The following is a 23,111-nucleotide window of genomic DNA, read 5'->3' as shown; positions in this document are numbered from 1 at the left end:
AGGTGACAATCACGTGGGAACAAGTAGCCTCAGTTGCGTCTGATCACTCCTGCTCAGGACTCACGGACAGAATGCCTCCTCCTGCCAGGCCCTCCTAAGCAAGCTCCTCCAAGGCCAGCTACATCAAGGGCTCCGCTCTGGACTCGCCCCCTCCCCACCCATCCTGCTCCGTTCTGGAACCAGCATATGCACTTCCCTGTCTGTCCTCCAGCCCTGCCTTACCAAACAGGCTCCATGACAGCGGGAAGCCGCCTGCATGGTGTCCTGCTGTTTCCCTGGCACTTAGAACAGTGTCTCGCACACACTGGGAACTCAGTCAATGGTTCTTAAGGAAATACATGGGGCTAAAGCCCCTGAACACATGAAGACTGTGTGGAGTTAGAGGGGTGAACCTCCTTGGTTTATGTTCGATTAGATGAACTTTCCTTTTTTTAAAATTTTTTTTGAATGTTTATTTATTTTGAGAGAGCCAGCAGGAGAGGAGCAGAGAGAGAGGGAGAAAGAGGATCCCAAGCAGTTAAAGACAAGTCTGGGGAACCTGGGAACCACGGCTGGAAAATTCTTTTATTTTTCTGATGGTACCTTCTCAAAAATTCCCATCCTGCCAACCAGTTTCAATGTAAATTGTGATATCTCACGAAGGGTTTATTGAAACGGACTGATGGACATTTGGGCTTCTGTCCAAGGCACTCTGACCTCCCAGTTCCCTCTGCTGACTTTAATACATACTTCCAGTAGAACCTCACTGTGTTAAAAATATTTTTTTTTACTCCTTAAGATCTCATTTAATGACTAAAGATTGAATTTTTATAGAAAGTATCTCACCTTGCAAAAATATTAAATCTGAATAGTCATACATCCCCTGGAAATCAAGAAAAAAACACCTCTGAACGTCTACACCAGGTCTCACAACCTTAGCACTACTGACGATTTAGGCCAGATAATTCCATCACGGGGGGATGTCCTGGGCATTGTAGGACATTTACAGCATCCTGGCCTGCACTCACTAGATATCAGTAGCATTCCCCACCCACCTACCCCTCAGCAAGTTTCTGGGCATTGCCAAATGTCCCCTAGGAGACAAAATTGCCCCCCCCCCCATTGAGAACCATTATCCCAGAGACCACGGGGTCTTTTCCTATTATTAATGCAATCAAGGAAATGGATCAAATTCTAAAAATACTCACTTAAAAATAACTGGCCCAAATTACATCCTATAGTGAAACCGAAAGCAAAACAGGTACTTACACAGGCGCACAAACCATCCTGGTAGGGTTCTGAACCATGACATCAAGAAATGCTAACATTTCCTCTGGAGGGAGTCTAGGTCTAAACGTGAGACTCTCGAAGGACTGCCTCACACCCCAGATGAGGGAACTCATTACCAAGCCTCTCCATTTCTACAGGATGAATGGAGATCCTGCGGGTAAAAATGCCTGCACTGACCAAAGCCCTTTAGGACACACACGAAAACACGGACTTGTAGAGTAGTTCTTACGTGTGTAAGACTGGGTCGAACCACGAAAGTAGCTGAATGCACGCAGCTCCCTGGTACCTCCTCAGGTCTCCCTGCTCATCGGCCGGGGTAGAGGCCAACGGAAACCTTGGGCAGTTATGGCTTCAGGCCCCAAAACATCTTGGAGGAGGGCTTGTCCGTTGTCTGGGGGCTACTTGTCCCACCAAAGGGGCTTCAAGCACCACAGAATTCATGGACTAAGAGCAGCTACAGTCTCATGTGGGCATTCTCTTCCACCTATCACTGTTTTTATGCACATTGCTCTCAACAAAAATGTTAGTGTTACACGCTTGAAATCACTGGAGACATTTGTAGTATCAGATTTCCACATCAGTTTACCGCAGAGCTTTTGAGGTCGTACCTTTTTCCTACCCATCTCAGAACATTCACACGCAGGGTGCACATCCAGTGAGTCTCTCGGCCTTCCAAATGCCCCGGATAGGGCTGGTGATGATGGAATCCAGAGCAAAATTTTTGATAGTAAGATCAAAACTAGTTGCCAATTACCTGAATTATCTAAACCAAAAGGCAACAAATATGCATGTGGAGCAAATACACCCTTAAGGGCCAAAAACAAAAAACAAAAAAACCTGAGGACGAGTAATTAAGGGATTAAAGGTGTGTCAATTTCAACAACAGATTCTGCTCTGCCCGCGGAAGGTCGGAATCTCTTCTTGTGCTTCTCAGAGGGCAGTGGCATGCAAGGGAGCCATGAGAATAAGTGGCACATTTCCTTGCCCTGGAGGGTGAACTTTGATAGATTTTTAGAGGTTTGTAACATTAGAACCATCAATATAACAAAATGTAAAATTCATGCTAACTTCTGATAAAACAGATCACAAAAACCCTGTGTTCAGAACAGGCTGCTTCAGGGGCGCTTGGGTGGCTCAGCAGGTAAAGCACCCACCTCTTGATTTCCGCTCAGGTCATGTCGCAGTTTGTGGGATCAAGCCCCGCGTTGGGCTCTGACAGCACAGAGCCCTCTTGGGATTCTCTCTCTCTCTACCCCTACTTGCTCATGCGCTCTCTCAAAATAAATAAACTTAAAAAAAAAAGAAAAAGAAAAAAGAGCAGGCTGCCTCAGAATGCTGCACTTGTGAGTCACGTGTCCACTCTTCTGTCACTGGGGGCCTCGCGGTGGGAAGCTTGGGACCGCTGATGATTGTCATCCACTACTGAGCACCGAAACCAGCCCAATTATTTCCCTAACCCAGCTCCGTCATGGATCAAAGGAATCCTGAAGAATATCAGAGAAACCAAGATTCTAAGTCTCCACAGTGAAAAATAAGTCAAGGAGGAGGGGGGAGCTGTTCATAAACGTACACAAGTAAACATGTCTCCAAATTTTTAGCCAAATTTTAAAGCCAACTTTATAGAGTTACCTACTCCAAATCAAGAATTATATCTGTGCATGTTTCTGTGGCACACACAGCAGTCATCAGACACTTAGAAACGTCAACGGAGAGGCTGAGAGAGACCAGAGACTGCCCAGAACCACAATGCTGTGAGAGAGCCCGAGCTACAGGGTCCATACCCTTAACCACCACACCACACTGCCCCCAGGAACACCCTCTCCCTGCACCAGGCTGCACTGGAGGGTGAAAAGCTGAGCACTAACATTCCAAGAGCCCATCATTCTAAATTTTTTATCTTTATTTTAGAGAGATCAAGCAGGGGACAGAGGCAGAGGGAGAGAGAATCTCAAGCAGGCTCCACGCTCAAAACAGAGCCCAATGTGGGCTCAATCCCATGCCCCTGGAACCTGAGTGGAAATCAAGAGTCTGACGCTCACCCAACGGAGTCACTCAAGCACCCTGCAGGAGCCTAACATTATCAGCATAAAGGTCCTTCATACCCACAAGAACCCCACATCCTCGGGGCACCTGGTGGCTCAGTGGGTTGGCCTCCCAACTCTTGATCTTGGCTCAGATCATGATCTCACAGTTCGTGGGTTCGAGCCCCACGCCGGGCTCTGTGCTGACAGCTCAGAGCCTGCTTGGGATTCTCCCTCCCTCCTTCCCTCTGCCTTTCTCAAAATAAATAAATAGACTTAAAAAACAAAAAAGCCAGAATCCCACCATCTCTATAAAAGCTTGCCAGGCGGTCAGACCAGGCCTCTTGGCTTGAAATGTTATTAAATAGGTTCTTTTAAAAAAACCTTCCACATTTTCTCTTCCTAGGACTAATTTCTAAGCTCTTGGTCAGCAGGGACCATGTCATATGCACACTGCCACTACCGTGACGTCCAGCCCAGATACATGCACAGGGTGGATGATGGATACTTACCTGCAGATTCAATTTACTTATGATTTATGGAAAATACTGGATTATTGGAAGAATAAAGTCTGGTATGCCAAATATAAAGGTGCTGGGAAAACAAAGGAACCAGATGAGGAGTATAAACACACAAATGGAGGCATTGCAAGGGAATTAATAGCTGCATTTGCTGGATGTCTGCTAACTGCCAGGAGTTTTACATACACCCTGACCTGTTAATATGGTATATGCTGACTCCCTCGAACTACCTATCGGCTGAATCTCCTCAGCTCCATAATCTCTTAATCCAAAACCAAAGCCAGATGTGTTCAGAATGTAGAGTTTTGAGGGTTTTAGGAAGGAAATGCGGTGTATGTATATCACGTACTACTCATGCTCCCAGTGAAGTCGGGAACAGCACCCATAAGAAAACACATCCATCAAGAGTCTGCAGTGAAATGCAGGAATATTCACACTAAGTGGGGCAGAGAGTACGCGTAGCATCACATCAGCGCGGCTCAGGTTTTGGCACCGAATGCATGACGAGACCACTCCATTTCAGAGGCGCCCTCTGGGGCTTCCCAGTCGCGGCTGGGAGCTGGGTGCCTGCGTTACTGTCCTCATTTCATGTGCAGGGACCCGAGGCTCAGGAAGGTCAAGAAACTTGCTCAAGTTCACGCAAGCCGAGGAGAGGCAGGCTTCGGAACCTTGCTTCTCCGGCCCAAAGCCTGCATGGGGCTTCACGCACGTGCGCGAGCCCATCCCAAAACCCGGAAAAGTCTACCAGGGTGCAGACTGGGAAGCAGCAGGCCTGAGGGAGGGCCCGTGATCCTGCATTTCCGAGGCACGTGCAAAGGTGCCGCTGATGGAGTCGTCCTCTGTGGAAGAAGTGAGCTGCTTCCACTAAACCCCAGGCTCTCAGCCCTGGCTGACACTGGGTGTCAGCATCCCCTCGGGACTCTACAAAGAGAACCATTAAATCTGATTTCTGGGGTCTTAACTGGCTGAAATCATCTGAAGTCGGGTCTCCAGCTTCTGTGCTTCTCTCTAATAACTGTAATGTGCAGCCGGGATTCAGAACCGCTGACACGAAAGCATTCAGAGAAAAGAAATCAACGCTAAAGCAAGACCCGTGAGAAGGCAGCCCGCAAGCCCCGTCAGGAGCTGCAGCGCAGTCCCCGTGCTCCGCCAGGGGGTCTGGGAGGCTTCCGCCAGTGACCAGGAACTGTGACTAAATGCCTTAGGGATGGAGTATCCCAGCCATCTCTGGCTCTGTGGGCATCCCCCTTCCCCACGAAACCACTGAAACCCGAGACTCACCACACCAAAGGCCAAGTCCTACCGGACGGCCACGCACCAGCGCGAAACAAGGAGGTGCCACTGCCTGCCAGCTTGACAGAAACAAATACTTACTAGAAGACTACGTGAAAAGAAGTTCTAACTTTTGTGCCATGGCTGCACGACGGTATGAACTGATGAACTGAGTGGAATCTGCACACATCCGTCAAGCTGTGGATTTTAAGTTATGCTCACTGAATCCTCGGATCGAAAGGGACATTAGAGGTCAAGCAGCCTGCTCCTCCCACAGATGTCTGCCGGCCTCCACTGAACACACCCATCAAGAAGGACCAGGAACAGGGGCGCCTGGGTGGCTCAGTCAGTTAAGTATCTGACTTCGGCTCAGGTCATGATCTCATGGTTCTTGAGTTCAAGCTTCACACGGGGCTCTGTGCTGACAGCTCAGAGCCTGGAGCCTGCTTCCGATTCTGGGTCTTCCTCTCTCTACCCCTCCCGTGCTCTCTCTCTCTCTCAAATATAAATAAATAAACACTAGAAGAGACAGAAGAGAGCATGCTTCCTGTCACCCTCTCCCCACCATGTGAGGACACAGTCAAATGGCAACCATCTGCAAGCCAGAAGAGAGCCCTCACCGGAAACTGAACTGGCCTGCACCTCATCTTGGGCTTTGAGCCTCCAGAACTCTGAGAGATAAATTCCTTTGTACCAGCCTGTGGTACTGGTACTTTGTTATGACAGCCTGAGCTGGTTAATACATGCCTCTTTCATAAAGTATAATGTTCTAGATTGAAACGCACAGTCTGAATTTTTTGAGAACACAGAGAATGTCTCACTTAGTATCATGCACGCATATCTACCTAGCATGACTGGCATCCATGAAATCTCTATAAAAGTTTGCGGCACTAAACTGACTTTGGTCAGTGTTCATTTATATGTTGCTCTTCCTTATACATATACTTAACAAAAACGTGCAGAAAAATACCGACCACCTAAATACACGCTGAAACAGTCGATGTCTGATGGACATATCCTCTATCTTCTCTTTTCCAGGTTGAAAACTGCAAGTTCCTTTAACCTTAAATACCATCTTTTGTGTTTCTGGTGAATTTTTTAAAGCTGATTATTTTACCTTCACAACAGTCATGACACTATTATCCCTATCTGCCATGAAAGGAGATAGGGGTTTCAAAGGTTGAACTTGCTCAGGGTCTCAAAGGCTGGTGGGGCCTAGCCTGCAGGCCCCCGACTCCTACGTAAATCTCTTCCCTCCACCGCAGGGAGGCCACCAGCTCTACCCAAACTTTCCAGCCTCTGGCTGCCAACAAGTACTCTTCCTGCCTTCTCCCATTCTATGTAATTTAGAAACTTTCACATTTATAGTGTTACACTTAGAAGAACAGAATGTCAAAGTTTTAAGAGACTTTTACTATATGCAGAATTGGGACCTCTATGAAGAGGCCTCACAGACAACTGTTTCAGGTGAAATATATAAGTGACTAAAACCTGATGCAGTTCCCGAGAACCGTAAGACAAAAAGCGAGGGTAACTATCTTAATTCACCTTAACACAAAGAAATGCCTCGTTTACATGAACCAGGACAGGGGAGCCAGACAACATGAACAACAGTGTGAAATGCCGCTGTCCTGTCCCCATCCTCCCTGTCTCGCTTTCCACCCTCCCCAGTCCTCTAGTTTCACTACCCTTCTTCAGCCCCTATGCTGCTCACCCCCAGGCCACAGTCACCACATATGGTGTAGAGAATCTTGGAGGTAATGGTGAATGAAAAAGGTAAAGCAGCAACCCCAAAGATTTGCAGAGAGTAATCACTCTTTCCTTGATGATATGCTAGAAGTCAGCACACTTACAGAGTTCATAAAAAGAACAGAATGAGGAATGGGCGTGCCCGCGTGTGCGTGGCACACACGTGGGCATGTGTGTGTATAAAACTTGACTGCTGTAGGGAGGGAGACAAAACATAAGAGACTCTTAAATATGGAGAGCAAACAGAGGGTTACTGGAGGGGTTGTGGGAGGGGGGATGGGCTAAATGGGTAAGGGGCAGGAAGGAATCTACTCCTGAAATCATTGTTGTACTATATGCTAATTAATTTGGATATAAATTTTTTAAAAATAAATAAAAAAAAAATTTGACCGCTGTAAAAGTGCTCAGACCATCTAGACCACAGGCTCTTGACCTCAGGCATGACAGAAGGGGACTCAGGAACTCCCAGGACTCCCTGAAATTTCACGCACCTGTCACTCCTGTGTATCACCCATAAAGACGCTGACTCTCTTCATTCATGCCTACTTTGGACAGGAGGTAAGATGCCCAGCAGTGACGGGTGTTGAGGAACAAAGGCGCAGTAAGCTTGGGAAGCTCACCTGGAAGCCGGCCTCCTGGCCAGGGGTACTGGAATCACAACCCTGTAGCAGGCGGGGCTCTGGGAGCTCTGGTGCGGGTGCGGGTGCAGGCAGAGGGTGCGTGGGGGAACACGACACGACTCGCACAGCTCCTCCCTCTCCACCCTCATCAGCCCCCATGCAGAGGCAGATTTCTTGTTTCATTATTTAAATTCACTCTCACTCTTCTATGACCTCATCACATTTGCTTGCTCAAATAGTGTTGCAACAATCAGCTGAGAAAGGCTGAGAAAGCACAGTTTACAGAAAATGAGATTTCCATGTTACAACTAACGCATACACACCTCCTCACATGCTGTCAAATTATCCCACACTTTTCTACATAAACAGCCGTAACTTAATTCTAATAAGTCTCTAGGGGTTTTACTAGAATGATCTAGGGTGAACAACAGGAAATTTAGGATATGTAGGCTTACTAATATTTTCTCAATGAAGCTTTTTGTAAGAACAGAGAGAGATATGGGGCACCTGGGTGGCTCAGTCAGTTGAGCATCTGATTTTGGCTCAGGTCATGATCTCGCGGTTTGTGACTTCGAGCCCCGTGTCAGGCTCTGTGCTGACAGCTCAGAGCCTGGAGCTGCTTCAGATTCTGTCTCTCCCTCTCTCTCTGCCCCTCCCCCACTTATGCTCTATCTCTCTCTGTCTCTCAAAACTAAATAAACATTAAAAAATTAAAAAAAAAAAAAAAGAACCGAGAGAGATATAAGCTTAAACTCCATAATACTCTTCAAAATGAAAGTGAATTTTCAAGTAATTTTTAAGACGAATGAATAGGAAGGGAAAATATATAGACCCAAAGTTGTACTTGAAAAACTGACAGATGATCAAGGATTCCTGCTGATTAAGTAAATAAAACATACTTTTTAGATGTTTGTGTGTGTGGTTATTTTTTAATTTATTTGAGAGAGGGTGAGTGTGAGTGTGGGAGGGACAAAGAGAAAGAGGGAGAGAGAGAATTCCAAGCAGGCTCCACGCTATCAGCTTAGAGCCCAACGTGGGGCTCAAACCCACGAACCATGAGATCATGACCTGAGCTGAAGTCACGAGTTGGACACTTAACCAACTGAGCCACCCAGGTGCTCCAAACATATATTTTACTACATTTTATGAATTACCATTTTATGAATGGGTGTATTTCAAAATTTTATTCATGAATTCTTGGTTCAGAAGACAGAATGCATTTTCTCACAGAAAACAGGTAACACAGCAGTTGGGGTTTCCATTTTACCCACAAAAGCCTGTCTTATGAAGCATACACAACATACACTGTTGATAGCACTGGAATCAAACCACAACATGTGCAGTGGGTTAAAGATGGCCACAAACAGACACTCCTTTCAACAAGAGATAAGCAATGTGTCTCCTCTCCCTAAACCTGGGAGTACCTCGCAGGTTCTTTGATCAATAGAACATAGTAGGAATAACACGAACACTAATCTGTCAGCCTCTGCTTCCTCTCCTAAAAAACTCATTGTAGGAATCCCTAGGCTGTCATGTAAGAAATCCGACCACCCTAGCAGAGAGGCCATCTGCAGAGGCCCTGACAGTACATGGAAAGGAAGAACCACTAAAAGCTAGGCCTTCCAACCATCCAGTCATGGGAGCATAGCCATGCTGGACCTCCACACCAGACACCAGATAAACACCAGTGAGTGACCTTGGCTAATGCCACACAGAGCAGAAGAATCACTCAGCTGAACCCTGCCTGATCAACCCACAGAACCATAAGATCTAATAACAGATTACTGCTGGTTTAGGTCACTAATACTTAGGGCAGTTTGTTATTCAACTATCATTATCTGGAACAATCTGTGGCTTTTTCACAAAGCGACAGGCACATCTCTCTCTTGTCCTGGCATCAGGAATAGTGTCCCCTCCTTCATTCTCCACTGGTAGACACAGAGTTACAGTGGTAGTATCAGCCAGGATTTTCCCAGTGATAAGCTATGACGGGCAGCCTTGTATTGTGGAGGTATGTGGCATGATCATCATCATCCTGTCTGCCTGAAAACTCTCCTAAATTTTTCTATACATGGAAGAGAGGACAGGTTTCAAAATTCTGAAGAAGCCTGATGTCCAGTCAAAATGCAGTTGGTAACCTGATACAAAAGCCAGACAAAGATACCACAAAAAAACTAAAAACCCATATCCCTTATGAATATAGATGTAAAAACCTCAACAAAATAGGAGCAAATCACATATAACAAGACATTAAGATGATTATACACCGGGACAAAGTGAGATTTATCCCAGGAAAGCAAAGGTAGTTCAACATGCAGAAATCTATTAATGTAAAACACCACACTCAGAATAAAGTGGGAAAAAACCCACATGATCCTACCAATAGAAACACAGAAAGCATCTGACAAAATTCAGCATCCTTTCATGATGAAATGCTCAGCCAACTATGAATTGAAGAGAATGTCCTTAAAATGAAAAGGGCATTTCTTTAAAACAAAAACAAAAATGAAATAAAACCCACACCTAACTTCATAATCGATGGTGAAAGATTGTATGTAAACTTTCCCCTAATACCAGGAACAAGATAAGGATGTCTGCTTTCACTACTGCTGTTCAACACTCTAGTAAAAGTGCTAGCCAGAGCAATTAGGCAAGAAAAAGGAAATAAAAGGATAAAAGGAAAGAAAAAGATAAACGATATTTGTACATGACATGATTCTATATATAGAAAATCTATATACATAGAAAACCCCCCTGGGGCACCTGAGTGGCTTGGTTAAGTGTCCGACTCCTGGTTTCGGCTCAGGTCATGATCTCACAGTTCTTGGGTTCCAGCCCCGCATCGGGCTCTGCACTGACAGCACACAGCCTGCTTGGGATTCACTGTCTCTGTCTGTCTGTCTCTCTCTCTCTCTCTCTGTCCCTCCCCTGCTTGCTCATTCTCTCTCTCTCACAATAAACAAACATTAAAAACACTTTAAAAAAAATCCCCAAAACTACTAGAAAAATAATAACCAAATTCAGCAAAGTCTGGGTATATGGTCACCACACGAAAATCAATTGTGTTTTTATACACTAGCAATGAAAAATCTTAAAATTAAGGAAACAATTCTGTGTACAATAACATCCAAAAGAACAAAATACCTGGGAATAAATTTAACCAAGGAGGTAGATTTATACATTGACACTACAAAATCTTGCTAAAAGAAATTAAAGATGTAAATAAGTAGAAAGACACCCACAGTCATGGATTCGAACACTTAGCAGTGTTACAATGGCAACTCCCCAAAACAGATTCAATGCAATCCCTATCAAAATTCCAACGACCTCTTTTTGCAGCGAGAGAAAAACTGATTCTCAAATTAACATGAAGCTGCAAGGGGTCTCAAGTAGCTAAAGCAATAATGAAAAAGAAAAAGAAAATTGAAAGACTCATACTTCTCTTACTACTTCAAAACTTTCTACAAAGCTACAGTAATCAGAACAGTGTGCCACTGGCAAAAGGAAAGACATACAGACTGATAAAACAGAACTGAGAGTTGAAAAATAGATTCAAACATCTATGGCCAGCTGATTTCCAACAAAGGTACCAAGACCACCTAATGAGGAAAGAACAGTCTCTTCAACAAATGGTGCTGAGACCATGGTGTATGTATAACCACATACAAAAGAATGAAGTGGGGGGAGCCTGGGTGGCGCAGTCGGTTAAGCGTCCGACTTCAGCCAGGTCACGATCTCGCGGTCCGTGAGTTCGAGCCCCGCGTCGGGCTCTGGGCTGATGGCTCAGAGCCTGGAGCCTGTTTCCGATTCTGTGTCTCCCTCTCTCTCTCTGCCCCTCCCCCGTTCATGCTCTGTCTCTCTCTGTCCCAAAAATAAATAAATGTTGGGAAAAAAAAAATTAAAAAAAAAAAAAAAGAATGAAGTGGGACTCCCACTTCACTTCATATACAAATATTAACTCAAAATGGATGGATTAAAGACCTAAATGTAAGAGTAAAAACTATATAACATAGGGGTAAATCCTCATGACCTCAGATTTGTCCATGGATTCTCGTATTTGATACCAAAAGCACAAGCAACAGAAAGAAAAGAAATGGATCAACTGGAATTAACAAAAGTAAGAATTTTTGTGCACCAAAGGACCTTATTAAGAATCTGAAAAAAAGACCTACAGAATGGGAGGAAATATTTGTCAACCACATATTTACTAAGGGTTTAATATTCAAAATACATAAAGAACTCCTGGGGCACCTGTGTGGCTCAGTTGGTTGAGCATCGGCTCTTGATCTCCACTCAGGTCATGATCTTGTGATCTGTGAGATCAAGCCCCATGTCCAGCTCTGTGCTAACGGTGCAGCGCCTGCCTGGGATTCTCTCTCACCCCGTCCCTCCCCCACTCACTCACTCACTCACACACACATACACACACACTCTCTCTCTCTCTCAAAAATGAAACAGATTAAGTATATATGTATGTGCGTGTATGTGTACATATATATATATACATACACGGGTATACATATGTACGTATGTGTGTATGTATATATATATATACACACACATACACGTGTGTGTGTGTGTGTGTGTATATATATATATATATATATATATATACACACACATATATATAACCCTTACAATTCAACAACAAAAAGATAAACAACCCAATTAAAACATGAGCAAAGGGCTTAAGTGCACATCACTCCAAAAAAGATATAAATTAAAAGATGTTCAGTATCACTGGCCATTAAGGAAATACAAAACTACACTGAAGATACTACTTTATATCCACTAGACTAGCTTAGATAGATAAATGTTGCAATGATGTACAGAAATTGGAACCCTAGGACGTCTGTGGTGGGAATAAGTTAAACACAGAATTATTACCATATGACCTAGCAATTCCATTCCTAGGTATTTCACCCAAGAGAAATAAAAACACATGTCTACACAGAAACTTACACAAATTATTCATCATAGCCAAAAGAGGAAAACAATCCAAATGTCCATCGGTGGATGAATGGATAAATAACTTGTGACATATACACAGGATGGAATATTATTCATCCATAAAAAGGAACAAAACACTTATACATGCTATAATTTAGATATACCTCAAAAACGAAGTGAAAGAAGCTAGACATTAAAGGTCACCTGTTGTATGACTCCTTTTATATGAAATGGCTAGAACAGGCAAATCCATAGAGACAGGAAGCAGATGAGAGGTTACCAGGGGTTGGGAGGAAGACAGAATAAGGACTGATCACTTAATGCATAAGGTTTTTCTATGGGATGATGAAAAAGGTTTGAAATTAGAGAGAGCTGGTGGTTGCACAGCATTGTGAATATGCTAAATACCACTGAAATGTACATTCTAAAACGGTTAATTGTATGTTAATGTGAATTTTGCCTCAATAAAAGAAAATGTAGTTAGGCTACAGTATACTGATTCATCCATACAAACACCTGAGTACCTACCACACTCCAGGCACTCTCCTAGTACACGGGTTAAGATGATGAACAAAACTTTTCTGTTACAAATTTAAAAAGCAAGGTAAGAGACTAGAGAGTGAATGTGGCCTATTTTAATTAGGGTGTTCAGGGAAGACCTCCTGAAAGAAGTGACATTTGAACAGAGATGAGAACGAACTGAAGAAAATTATTCTGCTAAGTAACAGAAAAAATAATCTACTGAAATTAAAACATAAATTTTAATTTATCAAAAATCATCACAGGCAAAAAAGTCCTTTTCTACAAATCATTTTACTCTTTATTATGAGTAATTTCTTTATGGTTCAGTAACACGCTGCTTCTACACTTACCTGCAGGGTAGTCTCCCAGGGCCAAGCCACACTCCCAAGACAGCCTGTCATTCCCCTTGCTAACAAGGCAGGTTTTCCCTTTAGGAAATCACTCAGGAAAGGAAAGAGGGAAAGGAATTAGCACTTATGATATGCTGGGTTCTCACATTCACTCACATTCTCACTTCTATTCCTCACAATTACCTTTCCATGGCTAAGAAAAATTAAGGTTCACAAAGGATAAGTAAGCTAAACGAAGGACCAGAATTCAAATCAGGCCTGATTTCAGACCCATACTCCTCCCATACATAAATGTCTCATTGTTACTGAGCGCATCTTAGGCCACACCGAAAATATGATGAAGTGACCCTGTCCTTGAGAAGCTTGTCATCTCAACACTAGAGACACATCCAAGATGTACCAGAACATTCCTCAACCTGAAGAAAGCACAACAGGCTCCAGGAACATGAGGCCCTTGCTATCCAATACCATGGCATGCACCCAAGAAGTCTAACTCATGTTAAGAACTAAGGAATCTACCCTGTATCACTCCAGGAACCTGACCTTGTGGCCTTGGGGCCTAGACGTGTGTCAGTATTCACAACCCTTCCTGGAGCAGGTACAGATAGATGTCCATGAAACAAGCCTCCCCCTCTCAACCCAGCCATCACTGACCCTTCCCAGTTCTGTGTTCAAAACTTTACAGTGGCTCTAGCAGAAGAGCCACTTAAAATCTTCTCCAAAAGAGTCAACAACATCATTTCCTCGCTAATTGTGGAGAAGGCTTCTTTGCCTTTAACTTATATTCCCGTAAGTAATCCGTAGTCATAATTAAATTCCAGATGAATGGGTAGAAATTTGACTGTGCTGGACTGCAAGCGTTATGCTCTCTACAGAGTGACCAGGCACCAGGGACTTGTTCACCACTAACAAGCTAATGCTTGTAAAACCTTATAAAAACATAATGACTAAACACTATCATTATTACTTGACTACCCGTTTAAATGTAAATTAAGAGAGGGAAAGGGGAAAGAAAACACATTAGTAAATCAGGTTTGGGACTGCTACTCAGCAAGATGTAAGCAACATCTGAACCACAGGGGTAAAGAACATCTTAACTGAATTTGTTAAAGGATACTGAATGTAATGTTGCTGCTATAAGAAAATAACTCAAAACAGAAAGAAGAAATGGAGGGAATACCAGCTAGAAAAATGAATCAATGAAGGCAAAACAGATGTTAGAAGGAAAGGCTACAGGAAAAACATGCTGGAAAAATACATAATTTATTTAAAAAGTACTATTTACCAGCAAAACTAAAACGTTAGAATCTGAAAGCAAAACTAAAAAGTCTAGAATGTGAACAAAATCCAAAACAGGACTGTAACTCAGCTTAAAACTGACCACGCGGCACAGTAATGAAAACAGGAACTCTGGAGTCCAACAGGCCTATCGCTCTTCACTGTTCTCATCTGTAAAATGGGAATTACTCTTACTCCAAGTTAGGCTGGCACAGAGGTGGCACCCAAAGGCAGCCAGTGCCCTGTTCCCGATCACTCTCCCCGACACAGCCACAGGGAGCGCCTTCAGACTGTGACACGCAACTCTGCCAGCCACTGCCTCCCTTTCTCTTCTGCGAGCTTGCTGATGGTCGTCCTCCCTGGGAAACACCTCCTAACCCCGCAGTCCAAGTGACAGGGCATCCCCCCCCCCACTCTCTCAGCACCTCCGTTCTACCCGCACAGGGCCTACACAGTGGCTTTTCCGGCTCACCATCTTCCATAAGCTCCTCGAGGATGGTGATCAGACAGCAGTTTACTTGACTAGTCAGCTTTGACAGCTAGCACAGCTCCTGAGTAGGCTCTCAAAAATGTGTGCTGATCAAATAAGTCTCAATTATCCCAAGTCAGAATAGAGACCAAGCAGCTTCCCTGGGGGAAAATCTTGAAAAGTACAACATATAAGGAAAAAATCTGTACTCTGGGTGAATAGTCCATGCTTTGCCATTATCCAACTTGGGACAGTTATTCAGCCAAACATTCCGAGCCTCTCATATAAAAAAAGAGGGAATTCAACTAGAAAGTCTCCGTGGTCCCTACCACAGGCAAGGGCATATTATGTCTACATTCTAACATTCTTACTCTACTACATCTTGATTCTCTATGTTAACATCGTAGAATGCTTTATTGTCCATTTCACTCTTAACAAGCACGTGATGTGCATGGTGCTTTCTGCCTCATTTTGCAGATGGGGAAAGCAATTCAGACAGAACAAATAGCCTGACCAAGTAGAGAGAGCAGGACTGGCATTCAGATATTTAAAGTTGGTGCCTTCCATCATCTGCACCCTCCTCAAGCTGGGGAATGGACAGCTCCAGGGACACATGGTAGAATGCCAAGGGAGCCCTCAGGGGTCCTAGGGAAGCCAAGGACAAACAAAATGCATCTTTTGGAGAATTAACGGTACTCAAAAATTTGGGAGACAAAGTGTGTTTATATTTCAAAAAAAGTCATATTACTGAGTACAATGTGAAATTTGTATTAAAACTTAAGATAAAGGGGCGCCTTGCTGGCTCAGTTGTAAAGCATGTGACTCTAGATCTCAGGATTGTGAGTTCAAGCCCCATGTTAGGTGTAGAAATTACTTAAGAAATAAAAAATAGGGGCGCCTGGGTGGCTCAGTCAGTTAAGCGTCCAACTCTTGGTTTTGGCTCAGGATCATGGGTTTGAGCCCCACATCAGGCTCTGCGCTGGGTGTGGAGCCTGCTTGGGATTCTCTCTCCCTCTCTCTCTGCTCCTCCCCTGTCCATGCTGTCTGTCTGTCTCTCGCTCTCTCTCTCTCTCTCTCAAAATAAGTAAAATAAACTTTAAAAAATAAAAAAAAGCAAAAATAAATAATAAATCTTTTTTAGAATTTTTAAATAAAACTGACTGGGCCTTAGAGACTTGCAACATACTACACTAAAGCCATGCCATGCCCTTTCCCACACAGAAAAGCCATCTAAAACCAGAACACTTAATTTACCCTATAATAACATCTCAAACATCAGTCTGTATTAATCCAAAAAGGATAGAATTTAATTTCTAGAATAAAGTTGTGACTTCAGGGCATTATTGGGCAGGGAAGGACAAGAACTAGTTGCCCTGTTCTTCCTTTCTAAGTCATTAAAAGCACCCAAGAAAGGTACCGTGTCAAAGGAAGTCTCCCGTCATACAAGCCTCTTAATGCCGTGAAACGGGGAGAAGACAGGGGTGGGCGCAGGGGCACAGCCAAGGGAGGCAGCTACAAGGCACACCGGACTGCAAGTCTATCAGCAAAACCACGTGGAATTGTGTGGGCCTCTGGGGTGGCTCTCCTCTCTCCCAAACTTGCAGTTCTGGACATGAACACTGACAGGAGAGGTCTAATGGGAACTTCATTACCTACAGTGTATGCAGGCCTCCTACTGGGCATTAACCTTCCAGAGTACAAAGCTGGTCTCTAGAAACCTTCACTACAATTCTCATGACTCCTGGAGACTCAGGTTTTACCACTCTGGTACTACTAGTGTCCTGAAAACTTTATTATCCCACTTGGTTAATTGATTTAGCTTTTATCTCCACTCAAAGAAACCAAGTTTCCAATAAACATGCTTTTGGGTTTTGCCATAGAATCAGTGTTTAAATTGGAAAGAAAATCAGAATATCAGAACAGCATGCCTGATATCTTTCTTGGTAGAATGGCCTCATAAAAAGTTACCCAATAACCTGCATTAAAAAATATATACGGGGTGCCTGGGTGGCTCAGTCGGTTGAGCATCGGACTCCCGATTTCGGCTCAGGTCGTGATCTCACAGCATATGAGATCAAACCCCGCACTGGGCTCTGCATTGACAGCACGGAGCCTGCTGGGGTTCTCTCCCCCACCCCCTCTGCCCCTTCCCACTCGCTTTCTCTCTCTCCCTCAAAATAAATAAGCATGAAAAAAAAAAAAACCTTTAAAAAATACACATGTATAAGGGCACCTGGGTGGCTCAGTCAGTTGAGTGTCCAACTTTGGTTCAGGTCATGATCTCATGGTTCATGAGTTCAAGCCCCACATTGGGGGCTCGCTGCTGTCAGCGCAGAGTCCGCTTCAGATCCTCTGTCCCTCTCTCTGCCCCTCCCCCACCAGAAATAATTAATAAATTAATTAAATTTATAATAAATTTAATAAATTAAAAAATAAATTAAAAACATTAGAAAAATATATATATATACACACACAGAGTTAAAACCTGCTGGGGCGCCTGGGTGGCGCAGTCGGTTAAGCGTCCGACTTCAGCCAGGTCACGATCTCGCGGTCCGTGAGTTCGAGCCCCGCGTCGGGCTCTGGGCTGATGGCTCAGAGCCTGGAGCCTGTTTCCTATTCTGTGTCTCCCTCTCTCTCTGCCCCTCCCCCGTTCATGCTCTGTCTCTCTCTGTCCCAAAAATAAATAAACGTTGAAAAAAAAAAAAAAGATTAAAAAAAAAAAAAAAACCTGCATGGAGCAAGCCCTAGAAAAATGCAAATCATGAAATGAAATTATAGGACCCAATTTTTTATTTCTTGAGAATTAAAAAGATTTAGGTCATTTCAGCACAGATGACAGAGCAGTAGGTTGGGGGAGGGGGTCCTGAGAGAGGTGCTTTTTAACATTTCCACCCCTCCCCTCACCACCACTTCTTGAGCCTTTCTACCTACAGGGAGAAACAGTAGAGACAGCAACTGTGCTGCCACTCACCGCTCCGTTCCCCAGTGCAGACCAGGCCCTTCACAGTGTAGAAAGCCGGTTCCCCGGGGTCACAAAGGGCCTGGTAAGAGCGGGAGGACAACACTGGAAACACTACAATTGGAACCCCGCAGACCAGCGGCACCACCAGCACTGTATCTACTGGAGGACAGCAAATTGTCAGATCTCCTCTTACCGAAACACAGCGGGGTATGGAGAAATCCCCTTCCTGCCATCCTCAGGGCCCTGCAAGAGGCCCAGAGACCTCGCTCATGCTGGGACTCAACACCCACCTCCCAGAAGCCTTCCCCGACTACCCCCCCCCCCCACCTACCCATAGCCGGCCAAGAGCTTCCCCTTTCCCGGATTTCCACCGTACTCTCAGTCTTCCACACAATTCACTAACTCATTTTATGACTACTTGGTTTTATGACTACTTAGGTGGGTCTTCGCTCCAGCCGAGCGCCTGCTCCCTGAGGGCAGGGTGGTAAAATTCCACCTTTCCACGCCCTTCCTGCCACAAGCTTCAGTCCAGGTGCTGTGGTGGTCCCATACCCTTGGTTTCTGGCATCTCCCTTCCCTGTGCACAGGGGCGGACTTCTGCAGCCCAGGCTCTTCAAGGCAGGTGCCGAATCTCACCCATCCTAGCTCTGTAACAAGAACATTACGGGAGCTCAAGGCACATTAACTGAACATTAGGTTAGATGAGAAAAAGATTCCCAACTCCCAGTTAATGATCCACTTATCTCGAGGAATACAGAATTCAGCAAGAGATTCCCACCTCATTTTTAGAGTTGTGAGAAACCAACAGTCACCTACGTTTTCAATATCTCACTACCCGCCAGCCTCAGCCCAAGGTGTCTGCACAGGGAGGAAAAAAAAAATCCCATCCAAAAAAATTTTTACTGCTTAATGATAAAAAAAAAAACCAAAAACACCTCACCTCCTCCTTCCTAGGTTGGTTAGCTCCCCCCCCCCCGCAATCATCTACAATACTGTTGTGCAAAAAAACAATTAAAAAAAAGCTCCTTAAAATGAGAAAGACGTTTTGTATTTTTTAGTTAATAATGAATGATGGGTATCACACAAGCACACGTAGTTTTCTGACATTTTTCCTTACTTTTTTTTTTTTAATGCTTATTTATTTGAGACAGAGAGAAACAGAGTATAAGCAGTGGATGGGGCCAAGAGAGAGGGAGACACAGAATCCCAGGCAGGCTCCAGGCTCTGAGCTGTCAGCACAGAGCCCGACACCGGGCTTAAACTCGTGAACCGCGAGATCATGACCTGAGCTGAAGTCGGACACTTAACCGACTGAGCCACCCAGGCGCCCCTGACATTTTTCCTTTATGTTTAAGACTACACTTTCTTCTATTTCTTTTAGCTCCTTTGGACCCAAAGCCTCCTGCTGTGATGCAAGTGGCACCCACCCCCATTCACCTCTCTACTGCCCTCCTGCCCCGGGGCATCTGGCCTCTCCTTGTGGTTGCACTCCTCCCACTCAGAATAAGCCTAAGCATCACCTCCACGGTTAGGCCTCAACTGCCTCTCTCTGGTCACCTTCCAGGTCCACTGGCCTCACTTCACTTCCTTCCTTCCCACTCTGTAGCTCTCTTCCCAGTTTGTCTCTGCAGGTGAAGTCAACATGATGATTCTCCCTCCATTCCCCCCAAATAGTGTTTCTTCCTCTATGAACACTCGTGAAGAAGCACATGAGGGGTCCAGATTCTATGGAATCAACACAGGAGGCCTTGGTCACAAGACGTCTCCTCTACCAAGTTAATAGTTCTTAAATTGACCAGTGCAAGGAAACTCAGCTATTGCATAATACTTGATAGTTAAGATCACTTGCTGTTTGGAGAGTCCTGCTATATGGAGATGAGAAAATAGAGATGGGCAAATTTAACGCAATTTCCTTTGTTTGCTTGAGCCAGCTTAGACTTGCAACACCACGGTGACTGTTTTATCTTTCTGAAAGTGCAGCTTTAACATCATAGAGAAGGACTTTAAGAGAGCGATAAATCATTCTCCTCCTCCGTTCATTAGCACAGCTATCCTGACAGTACCCCAGAAAGGCCTCTCTCAGGTTTGCACAGTGAAAAAATAAAGGGATTTTAGCCAGGGTGTTTACAGAATCAAAATCCCAAACACAGGGGAAAACAGCAAGCAGCAGCCCAGATGTTTCAGTGGAATGAAGGACTTTCTTCAAGGCACGAACAAGAGTAAGAATATTTTGACGGTATTAACAGAAGCGACTGACCGTGCTATTGCCTGTTTCCAGAGGAATGTCTTTACACCCTTCTCACTGAGTGAGGCCATCTTATTAAATCCAAAATGCATGGATAGAATCCAAGCAAAATAACTGGTCGTCTTTCCCCTCACAGAAAAATTCACATGAATGTCTTTAAAAAAAAAAAAAAAAAAAAAAAAGCTGGAATTCTCCCTGCCAGTTCTCTCTGCTTTCCTGGCTTCTGCATTGTGACAGCTGGAACAGATGGCGTCTGGGTGAGACACCTTAACGTCTTAAACCTCATGCGTGATAAGGGCCGATTTGAACCAGTGATGCTAGAGTCCCAGGTCTGTCAGGGTTTGTCATGAGCCCCTACTCACAGGGATTTCCAATCTTGTCTGCTATGTTCTGATTTTCCTACTAACAAGGCTTATCTTGCTTGGCCAAAGAATTCTTCGTCTATAGACTGATTCTAAATAATATAGTCACAACAGAGTAAAAAAAAGCAAATATCCCCTGGCGCTTGAAACACGACTGGCTATGCACTATTTTGCCAGACATCCTACACATGATGCAGTCTTTTTAACAGGCCATTTTCAAAGATGTGAAAGACACGCGCAGATTTTAGCACCGACCGACGGTCCGCCTGGTCATTTCTTTCAATAAGAATTTTAGAGCCATATAGAAGGTTACAGAAAACGTTTCCAAACGCTTCACCAGTGTGCATTCACGACAAATGCCAGGGGGAAAAAAAAATTATGGCTCCTCCTCTGTTGTATGCTGTGAATGTAAATTAAGAAGCGGTAAGGTAACGCTCAACACAGCCTTTATGACTCCACAAAAATAAATGAACACACACACACACACACACACACACACACGCTCACACACCCCCATCTCCTTCTGAAATCTGATTCAGAGCTTCACAGGAAAAACGTGAAATAAAACTGTTTTCTTCAACGGAGCATTAGCTGAAGGGTTGTTAAATTTCAAAGCACGTCCACGACAGTTCATCCGTTTCCCTTTTGTTTACAGGTTTGCAAATTAAGGGTAAAGAACATTCCACACGGAATTCTCTCTACAGGTCTCGATATTAAATAGATGTCCCCAAATGGGGTGACGGCGTGAAAACGTGGCAAAGCGTACGTGAGCGATAGCCTGGCGCCTCGAGATGAAATTTTAAATACCGTGGCAGGCATCCTTTTCATTTTTTGCACCTCTGGGAGCCCGGTCTGACCTTTACTATGAATCAAAGGTGGAATGTGTGCATTTTGCCCCGAACTGGATCCCAGTACCGCCTGCCTTCGAGGCCACTGCAGCTCCCCGATTATGAATCAGTCAGAGGTTCATCTGCAGAGGAATGACTCAGTATAAACTTTTAAATAAGGGCTTCAGAAGCCCCCCCAACCCCCGGCCGGCAGCCCGGGGGGGGGCGGGGGGACCCCTCGGTGGATGCAGACCCCCAGCCGGCGCGCCCCCCCCCCGCCCCCGCCGCCAGAACACACGGCCTCGCGGGGGATGCCGGCTGTCCCCACCCCGCGGGGCTCGCGTCCCCGGGAGGCCTCGGCACCCCGTTTCCTGAAAAGCTGCGGGCACCCCGGCCCGCGGGCCCCGGGCCCGGCCTCGAGGACAAAGTTTTCCGAAGTTGAGGCGCTCGGGGGGCGGGCGGGCCCGGGCGGGGGCGGGGGCGAGGCGGCGCCGCACCGGGCACTCGCCGCCGGGCGCCGGGCCTGCTTCGCCCCGGCCCCGCTCCGGCCCCGGGCCCGCCGCCGCCGCCGCCGCCCGCCGAGGACGCGGGAAGGGGCCGCCGGGGATGGAGCCTCCCGCCCGCCCGCCTGCCGCCAGCCACCCGCCGCCGTCGCCACCCCTTACCCCGCGGTCCGCCCCGCTCGGCCGGCTCAGGGGCGCCGGGCTCGTCCTCCGCCGCGGTCCGCAGCGTCCTGCTCCCCGGGCAGCCCCATGTCGGGGGGCGGGGAAGGGCCGGCGGCCGCCGCCGCCGCCGCCGCCGCCGCCGGCTGGAAAGTCCCTGCTGGGCTGCAACCCCGGCTCGCGCACGCGGCGGCCGCGCCGCGCCGCGCTCCCTCGCGCCCTCACGCACCCTCTCGCAGCACTTCCTCTCGCGCGCTGGAAATCCCCGCCGGCCGCCGGAGCGCGCCCCGGCGCGCGCCCCGCCCCGCCCCCGCCGCCCGCGCGCGCGTGGGAGCGCAGGAGCCCGCGAGCGCCGCCGGCCCCACGCGCCCGCGGCCCGCGCGCCCCCGCCCCCCCCCCCCGCGCGCGCCCGCGACCCGTTGCTAAGGCCCGCCCGCCCCGCGCCCGCCCGCCGGCCTTAGCAACGGCGCCGCGGCGCGAGCCGGGGCGGCCCCCGATGCCCCCCGCGGCCGCCGCCGAGCCGCCCGCCCCCTCGCTCCGCGCGGCCCCCGCCCCCCGGCAGCCGCGCGCGCCCCCGCCGTCTCCCCCTCCCCTTTCCGGGTCAAGAAGCCACGCAGCCGCGTGTGGGCCCCAGAGGTGCAGGTTGTGTCGCTGCCAGGAGCGATGGCGTCACCCGGTTCACCCGCGCAGCCACGCTCGCGGACACTGCACCGCCGCTGGGGCACACTCGGTCTCACACTCACGCGCACACTTGCCCACACGGGCTCACAGACCTGCATTCCTAAGCGCGGCCCCACTCATGCACACATGCTCGCCGCACACACGTTCACGGCCACGCGCACACTCACCTGGGCACTGGCACCCTCCCGTGCCCTCGCGCCACACACTCCTTCCCATACTAGCCGACACTCATGCTCCCGCACAGCCATGCACACGCACACACACACACACACACTCCTCTAGACACACGCGCAGGTGGGTGGGGCTGAAGGTGACTCAAGCCATCTGGGCCCCTGCTTTTTTCCCTTGAGA

The 23,111-nt window shown here is 46.6% G+C and overlaps 1 protein-coding gene across 3 annotated transcripts in view; it reads right to left on the bottom strand.

The window, feature by feature from the left end:
- The window catches only part of TRAF3 (TNF receptor associated factor 3), a 118,637-nt gene extending 96,443 nt beyond the window's left edge, over window positions 1-22,194 (bottom strand). Inside the window, exons 1-2 of one of the 3 annotated variants that reach the window (XM_030320045.1) lie at window positions 22,083-22,194; window positions 21,448-21,560 (exon numbers count right to left, since the gene is read on the bottom strand). The gene's annotated coding sequence lies outside the window, so the exon portion shown is untranslated. Of the gene's footprint in view, window positions 1-13,274; window positions 15,856-21,447; window positions 21,561-22,082 lie in introns of those variants that run through there. The other 2 variants (XM_030320042.1, XM_030320043.1) reach the window with 2 other exon arrangements.
- Window positions 22,195-23,111: the final 917 nt, after the last annotated feature.

The sequence above is a fragment of the Lynx canadensis genome, chromosome B3 (assembly GCF_007474595.2).
Source record: "Lynx canadensis isolate LIC74 chromosome B3, mLynCan4.pri.v2, whole genome shotgun sequence".
Classification (NCBI taxonomy): Eukaryota; Metazoa; Chordata; class Mammalia; order Carnivora; family Felidae; genus Lynx; species Lynx canadensis.
This window is presented reverse-complemented; position numbering and strand designations above follow the sequence as displayed.